The sequence below is a fragment of the Pseudopipra pipra genome, chromosome 11, assembly GCF_036250125.1.
Source record: "Pseudopipra pipra isolate bDixPip1 chromosome 11, bDixPip1.hap1, whole genome shotgun sequence".
Taxonomy (NCBI): Eukaryota; Metazoa; Chordata; class Aves; order Passeriformes; family Pipridae; genus Pseudopipra; species Pseudopipra pipra.
Window position 1 is genome coordinate 33,986 of NC_087559.1, and position 7,921 is coordinate 41,906.

The window sequence follows — 7,921 nt, forward strand, 5'->3', positions numbered from 1 at the left end:
GGCTGCCTCAGAGGTTCCTGCCATCATCAGAGTACTCGGAGTCAACTGCAAGAAAGAAAACCAGACTCCAGATCTGAGTACTGAGGCACGTGGCCCCAGCCCCCACGATCCCTCAACTCACTGTCACCGAGGCAGGTCCTCGTGTCACTGGCTCTGACCAGACTTGGACAAGGTGCTATCATCTCCTGGGACACATGAGCGAGAGAGAGACAAAATTAGAGGGCATCTCTATAGCTGCAGTGGATTCCTGCTCCTCCTGCTGCCTCCCCGACTCACCTCCAACGCTCATCTGCTCCCAAAGGTTAGCTGGATGGCACGTGCAATCAAAAAAGCTCAATCCTTCATTGCTGATCCTTTCAATACTCGGAGATTACCTACAAGGACAGCTCCAGAGGACCAAACCGTGTCCGTCACCTCACTGTGAGTTGGCTTCAGCCCTGTGAGGCTTCGTACGTCTCCTGCAAAACAACCCAGAGGCAAGTGTGAGTACTGAGATACTGCCCAAGAGTTTGCTGCTCCCATGGCAGCTTCTGTCTGACTCCCCTTGACCGTGACCTCTTACATGCAGGGTCCCCGTCACGTTGGACTGTATGTTAGAAGTCGGTGCATTGCCTGGAAAACAAAAAAACAAGTATGTACACAGTTTCACCACAAGTACACCACCTGCAAAAGAGCAGCTAGTTTTGTCCTGCAGTCACTGCTCACCTTGCTCACCAGGCTCACCTTCCCTCTGGTGCCTGTCATCTGCTGGGCTGAGGGCTCTGCATCTTAAAAAAAAAAAATAAAAAAAACAAAACTAAACCACCAAACCATCCAAATGATCAAGTCACCCTAGGGCCAAAAGTCATGTCTTGGCTCTGACCTCACATGACAACCCACCTTCTGACTGTGCTCCTCCAGCCTCTTCTGTTCATCTCTGCTTTACATCCAGTCCCTCTGACACTGCAAAGAAATGAGTTACCAAAGTCAGCCATATATACAGGGGGACTTTAGCTGCTGTGCAATTCTAATTTCTCCTTAGACAAGCCCTCTGGGGTCCAAAGACAACCTGCACAAACAAACACTGACCTAACTTTAAGGTCCTCAGTGCCTAAGCCTATCCATGGGGTAACCGGGAAGTCTCCTTTCTACTCCACCTACCCCCAAGTCTACACTGCAGGGCAGAGCAGTTCCAGGCCCAACACAAACTCCAAGGACACATTTCCAGACAAGTGCTGTGGTGCAACCAGGAGAGAGAACTCTGAGAAAGGAACGACGCCAAAATGGATGTGCTGCCGCACGAGAAGACGGAGGATACGGTGAGACTGAACGGAGGAGGCTCTGGGGAGCCTGAAAAGACACTCTAACAGAATGGCCTGGGACAAGAACTGCCTACAAAATTGCTAAGATGGATGGGAGACAAGGCTATGTTCAGAATCTTCTTAAACTCTCAGAAATCCCAGGCGGTTACAAGAGATGACTGCACAGCACAGCCACCGATACAACCTGTAAGGAGGCTGTAAAAGACACCTGACCTGACACTTCTCAGATGCGATTCTGATGCACATCCAAGCTAGTGAGACAAAGAACGGATGGTATGGGCACTGGGCTGGGCAGTGCAGAGGTTCAAGACCCTAGGAATGATGCCTCAGATAAGAGCTTTGAGGGCAGAAAGCAAAGATGTGGTGACTGTGAATAGTAAGACACGAAACACAGACTGGACAAAGGACATGACACAGACCTGAACAGCTCTGCCCTGCACATCCTACTCCATGATGAAAAGTAAACTGCTCCTCCTATGTGTGCCAAGGGCCTGTTAGGGCAGACCCTTTCCCCTGGGCTCATTTGAAAATCCCTCCCTCCTAACCATAAAACTGGACCCAGCTCTCATCCCCTCTCCAGGTGGGAGTCCTCCACTTATCTTTCCCACAGCTGGGGATGTGAATCCATCTTCGATGTGAAGGAAGGACGCCCAGCTGGCTCAGAGGGTCCTGTGAGATCACTGACTCGGTTGGCTACGAGAAAGAAAACAGAAACTGACACAAGAGTTGGGCAGCACGTGGGAGATAACCCTGCAATTGGCTACTCACCCTCCCCTGAGCTGAGAGGTTCTCAGGCCACTGGCTCTGATCCCAGTCAGAGGCTGCTGCCGTCACCGTGTGCCGTACCTGGGGGAGTGAGAAAAAAAGTTATGGGTGTTTCTGAAAGTAAGGGAGACGCCAGCACCTACTCCCTACCTCCCCGACTCAACCTCAATGCTCCTCCTTTGCCAAAGGCAGGCTGGATGGCACCTGCAACTGGGAAAGGTCCAGCCTTAATTGATGACCCTCGTAGTACTAGGAGATTACTCACAAGGACAGCTGAAGACCATCAAACCTAATTGGCAGGTGGCTCCGGCCCTCTCAGGCTGCACACATTCTCTGCAAAGTAAAAAAGCCAAAGGCAAATGTACAGACTGAGGTACTGCCTGAAAGGATGCCTTTCCTGGGGTAGCTCCTACCTACCTCTCCTCCACAGTGACCTCTTACCAGCAGGGGCCCTGAAGCACTGGACTGTCTGTTAGAAGGTGGCAGAACCCCTGGAAAACACAAGAAACAAAGCATGTGCACAGATTTACCACAACACCTGTAAAAGACCATCTAGTTCTGTCCTGGAGTCAATGCTCACCTTGCTCACCGGGACCACCTCCCCTCCAGTGCCTAGAGCCTCCTGGGCCCAGGGCTCTGCAGCTGAAAACAAAGAAAAAACAAACCCAAACAACAAAATCCTTAACACACAAGTAAACGTGGAGCTAAAAGCCACATCTTTGTGCTGATGTCAGGTGATGACCCACCTTCTTGCTCTGCTCCTCTGGCCTCTGTTCTGTTCAACTCTGCTTTACACCCTACCCCTCTGACATGGTAAAGAAACCCTAACCAAAGTCACCCAGATAGATGGGGAGAGCTCAAAGAGTCTCCCTTCTCTTTAGGCAAACCACCCAGGGTCACTGCCTGCAGCCAAAGACTGCAGCTGTAATTGCACAGAATATCTGGGTGAATGAGAAGAAAACTTAAGTAGCACATCTGAAAAGTCAGTGGGTGCCTTCACAGGCATTTAGGGGGCTCCTGGACACTGCTTTCCACCCATACTACCTCAAAAAACCCCTAGCAATTCCTAACTGGCACCCCAGCCCTCACTCTATCTGTGGGCTGTAACCCCCCACTGACTACTTGCAAACCTGAGTGTCTGTAACATCTTCAACACAGAGCAGCTTCACCTGAGGACTGGATAACACTGGTGAAAAAATGCCAAACTGCAGTTGAGATGATCAGGAAATCCCAAAATATGCAAGGCTCCTAAGGAAAAGAAAAAGAGATAACCAATTATAAAAGCAGCTTAGCAACACCAAGTTATTAAATTTAAAAACCCTGCATGTGAGTGTAATCCTCTTCATTACCATATACAGCTCTGCTTCTTTGGATACCAAAGCTGATGCTTTAATAAAGCAGGAATAGCTTGAGAAGTGCCATTAAATGAAAGAAAGGGAGAGCTCTTATCCCATTGAAGCCTGCCTGCTGAATGACTTCCCTGACCAAAGGCTGGGGTTAATATACCCCTGGTCGTGCCCACCTCCCTTCCCTTGAGGCCCCGGGAGAAAGGGAGCAGCCCAATCCAAGACAGTATAAAGGCTCTGGGAGCAGCAGCACCTGTTTTGCATCTCTGACTTAAAATCAGGATAGGTAAAGAGCCTGACAGAGAAAAGGACTCCTAACGTGAGCAGGTATTATAGTTGCTATTAGATTTAGGGTTGGTATTGGATTCGGGTAGGGGCTGGAGCGGAGGGACTGGAGCAGAATGGCGGGAGTTAGCGGGGCGGCGCGGGCTGCGGCGCCGGGAAGGGGAGCGGCGCGGCGCGGGCTGCGGCGCCGGGAAGGGGAGCGGCGCGGCGCGGGCTGCGGCGCCGGGAAGGGGAGCGGCGCGGCGCGGGCTGCGGCGCCGGGAAGGGGAGCGGCGCGGCGCGGGCTGCGGCGCCGGGAAGGGGAGCGGCGCGGCGCGGGCTGCGGCGCCGGGAAGGGGAGCGGCGCGGCGCGGGCTGCGGCGCCGGGAAGGGGAGCGGCGCGGCGCGGGCTGGGGCAGCGCGGCGTGGCCGCGTCCTACCTGCGGGACAAGGGTGAGCCTGGCGGTACCGGAACGAGGCGCGGAGGGGGCCGCAAGGAGCCCCGGGGCTGCCGGGACCCTCCCGCGCTGCTGGGCTGAGCTCCCGGGGTGCTTCGCGATGGGGGATGTGGAGTGAGGTAATAACGAGAATCAGGAAGTGCTTCCACGGACCCGCGCCCGGTTCGGTGGCTGTGCCGAGGTTTGAACCGGGAAAGAGCCGCTGTCCTGCGGTGAGGACCGGGGAAAATAGCCTTAAAATGAGAGTGGAGAGCTCTGCACAGAGGAAATAAAACTCACTGGGTTTAGTAGCTAAAATATCAGGGGAAATTACTGTCTGGTTACGGCAGTAAGCTTCCCACAGCAGTTTCAGGTGCCTACCTTTGGAGACCAGCCCCAAAGTAGAAACTCCTCTCGACTGCTCCTGAGAGAGGCAATTGGAACTTTAGGTGCTGAGGAAAGCGATTTCCTCTCCTAAGTCCTGGTTCACCTGCCCGAGCACCTACAGTGTTTATATTCCACCTCACTCTCTGCTTTGCACGTTTGTATCAATAAAAGAAACTTCCAAGGTCTTCCTCTAGTCTGAGCTGCATGTTTTCTGCACCCCAACACTCTCCCACCTGTCCACGTGCGCTGCTCCCCTCTCCTGCGCTGCTTCCTGGAACAGGGCTCATCCCTCGGCACCTTCCTCAAGCGATAATCCGGGTACATCAGGTGCTTCCCCGAGCCCCTGCGAGATGCTCTCACCATCACTGCTTGAGAGATTCCCTGGGATCGACTGCTCTCCTGCAGAAGCTCCCCATAAAAAGGGCCCCACCGAGCACGGCCCGCCCCTTGTCACCCTCACTGCCCACACCTGGGGCTGTCCCGCCTCTTTGTCAGCCTCACTGCCCACACCTGGGGCTGTCCCGCATGGGAGGGGAGAGAGGGACGGGTGGAGCCACAGGCGGCCGCGCCCGCCCGCCACGCCCAGCTTACCCCGGGGAACGATCTCCGTCGGATCTGCCGCCGTGGGTCGCTCCCGGGGGGGAAGGCGGCGGCGCAGCCCCGATAGCATCTCCAGGGCACGGCGGGGGCGGGAGCGGGAGCGGGAGCAGAGCGGGGCGAGCGGGCGGCGCGGCGTGGGCGCCTGAGGTCCTCGCGCGCCGCGGCGCCGAGACGGGGGCTGCCCTCGCCGGTGCCTGCCGCCGCCCACGAACCTGCCGCCCGCGCCCGGCGCCGCCGAGCGCCCCGCCCCGTCCCCACAGCGGGAAGCGGCGCGGCGAGACGGCGCTGCGGGCGCGGGGCGGGGGTCCGGGTCGCGGCGGAGGTCAGGCAACAGGATAGACACCTCTCTAAAGCGAGGGGGCCTCTCGCCGCCATCTTTAGTGTGGCCTCGGCTAAGTTCCGGTTTTGGCGGCGCCATCTTGAGTGTGGCGTCGGGGCAAACTTCCGGGCAGGGGCCGCCATTTTTAGTGTGGTCGTTCCGGTCCTGGCGGCGCCATCTTTACTGTGGGCTTGGCGGACTTCTGGGACGGGGCCTTGGAGGACTTCCGGTCGCTCTCTACTTCCGGGGACCGGGTTTACCCAAATTAGCGTCCCTCCTCGCTAATTTCTGCGCTTTCACCCCAAAAAATCTTCATGTTATTCCCCCCACACACACCCCGGGAGGGACGGGAGACCGCGAGTCCCGCCCTGCCGCCGGAACCGGCCCTTAACTCGAGCAGGGAGCGCTGCACCGGCACGAGAGCCACCGCGCATGCGTCGCCGGTCCCTCTCCTGGCTGCCCTCAGTTACCACGTGATCGCCGGCGTCTTTCCAACGACTGAGCACGCGCCGGCGTCGCCACCTTGGCTCCCCCCCACACCCCGCCGCCCGACCGCCCGGCTTCGCTTTCTTACTGCGGCTCCCCCTCCAATTTTTCGGCTCTCTGGGGTTCCCTCACCCACATTTTGGGGTCCCCTTCTCACATTTGAGGGGTGATGACCCCGCAATTTACGGTTCGGGGGGGGGGGGGAGGAGAGGAAACGGGGTGCCCAAGAAGGGGTTTCTTTTTTTCTTTTTTTTTTTTTCTCTTTTATTTCATTTTCATTTTATTTCCTTTTTAGGTTTTTTGCCTTTTTTTTAAATTTTCTTTTGTTTTTTATATTTCCTTTTTTTATTTCGTTTATTTTTTATTCTCTTTATTTTTCATCTTCTCTCCCAGTGCTCCCCAACAACCCTCAGTAACACCCGGTGCTCCTCAACAACCCCCAGTAACACCCAGTGCTCCCCAACAAACTCCAGTAGCACCCAGTGCTCCCCAAAAATTGACCCCAAACCGACCCAAATCATCCCAAAAGCTGACCCAAAACTGACCCCAATCATCCCAAAAGCTGACCCAAAACTGACCCAAATCACCCCAAACAGTGACCCCAAACTGACCCCAAAAAATGACCCAAATCATCCCAAAAACTGACCCAAAACTCTGCATTTATTTGGCATCATTTCCTCTCAAAAACAACGTCTCCGATTTAGTTGATTGCTAAAGCCATCATTTTAAAATCATCTCAGGAATCAAAAGGGACTGGAAAACACACAGAAATCATTCCTGCACCCACCAAATCATTAGGAATTGGAACCCGATTCCCTCATCTCTCTCCTTGTTCTTCTTGCCTGGAAAACCTGATGATCCCCGCTGGCTATTTTCAGGCTGCTTTTCTTCCACAGCTCCTTTCCTCCCGGCTGAAACCTCCTGGCATATTCAGGGCTTATCTGGAGGGGAGCCCCTCTGAAGTATTTCCTCTCGTGGCAATTCTGTGGGATGAAGAAGTAAAAAAAGCACATCAAGAGCTCCTTCTCCCCCCTTCCTTTGCAAACACCCTCCCAGTTTGTCCTTGGCAGCTCCATCCCCCCGGCACCCGCACCCGACGCTTCGGCTCCGCTGGCAAAGGGACAGCAAGTGCACAAGCAAGTTCAGTGCTGGGCAGGGGCTCCCTGGGGAACGGCACTTCAGTGCTTTAGTCCGTGGCCTTTCCTGCTGCCCTCCCTCCTGGAGGCAGAGGATGACCCGGCCCTTGTTTCTCCCACGCTCGCAGACCCAGGTCCTGCTCCTTTGGCCCCACTTTTCTTAGCAGACCCGGCATCATTTCCCAGGGTCCCCAGGAAACTTCTGCACTTGACCCATTGCTAAGTGCAGAGCACAGGGCAAGGGAAGGACAAATTTCTTGGCACCCACCCCCTGGAATTTTCCTTCTCCGCAGCACGCTCCCGTTCCTGCTCCTTCTCCCAGCACCTCAGAGAATGTCCTTTTCACCCAGGTCCTGCTTACCGTCGTCCAACAAAACACGCTGACAACATTTTTCAGGATGCCAGTGGAGAGATATTAGAGCACACTGCACAGGGAAGCTGAGCCTGCCCCATCCCTGCAAGTGTTCCAGGCCAGGCTGGATGGGACTGGGAGCATCCAGCTGAGGATGAGAGGGGAAGGTGTCCCTGCCCACGGAAGGCAGGATGGCCTTTGAAGGTCCCCTTCAAACCAAATCGCTCTGGGATTCCCCTCCAAAATCACTACCCAAGAGACACAGCAATCAAAGCAGAGGGACTACACTCCCAGCTTTTCTTACCTGCAGGCACACAGCACAGCACGTTGGACATAAAAGCCACAGGGTTAGTCCTGCCAGAGGTGTCCGGCACACCCATGGCAACCGAAGGGAAAGAGGGAGCCTGAGAACACAGAGTAAAAGACACTTTAATTAGGAGTACACCGAGCACTAGCCAGGTCATTCACACAGCTTCACTGTCCAGTCATACAAAAAGCACTCACCGAGGCCTCAGTTAGGATGGTTCC

At 55.1% G+C, this 7,921-nt stretch overlaps 2 long non-coding RNA genes across 2 annotated transcripts; both read right to left on the reverse strand.

Annotated features, from left to right (window-relative positions):
* Positions 1-569: 569 nt before the first annotated feature.
* On the reverse strand, positions 570-1,078 carry LOC135420030 (uncharacterized). Its single transcript, XR_010433297.1, has 3 exons — positions 880-1,078; positions 706-767; positions 570-612 (listed from the first exon to the last, which is right to left on the reverse strand). It is a non-coding gene; the product is annotated as an uncharacterized LOC135420030 (long non-coding RNA).
* Positions 1,079-6,237: 5,159 nt separating this feature from the next.
* LOC135420062 (uncharacterized) lies at positions 6,238-7,348 on the reverse strand. Its single transcript, XR_010433319.1, has 3 exons — positions 7,310-7,348; positions 6,374-6,888; positions 6,238-6,313 (listed from the first exon to the last, which is right to left on the reverse strand). It is a non-coding gene; the product is annotated as an uncharacterized LOC135420062 (long non-coding RNA).
* Positions 7,349-7,921: the final 573 nt, after the last annotated feature.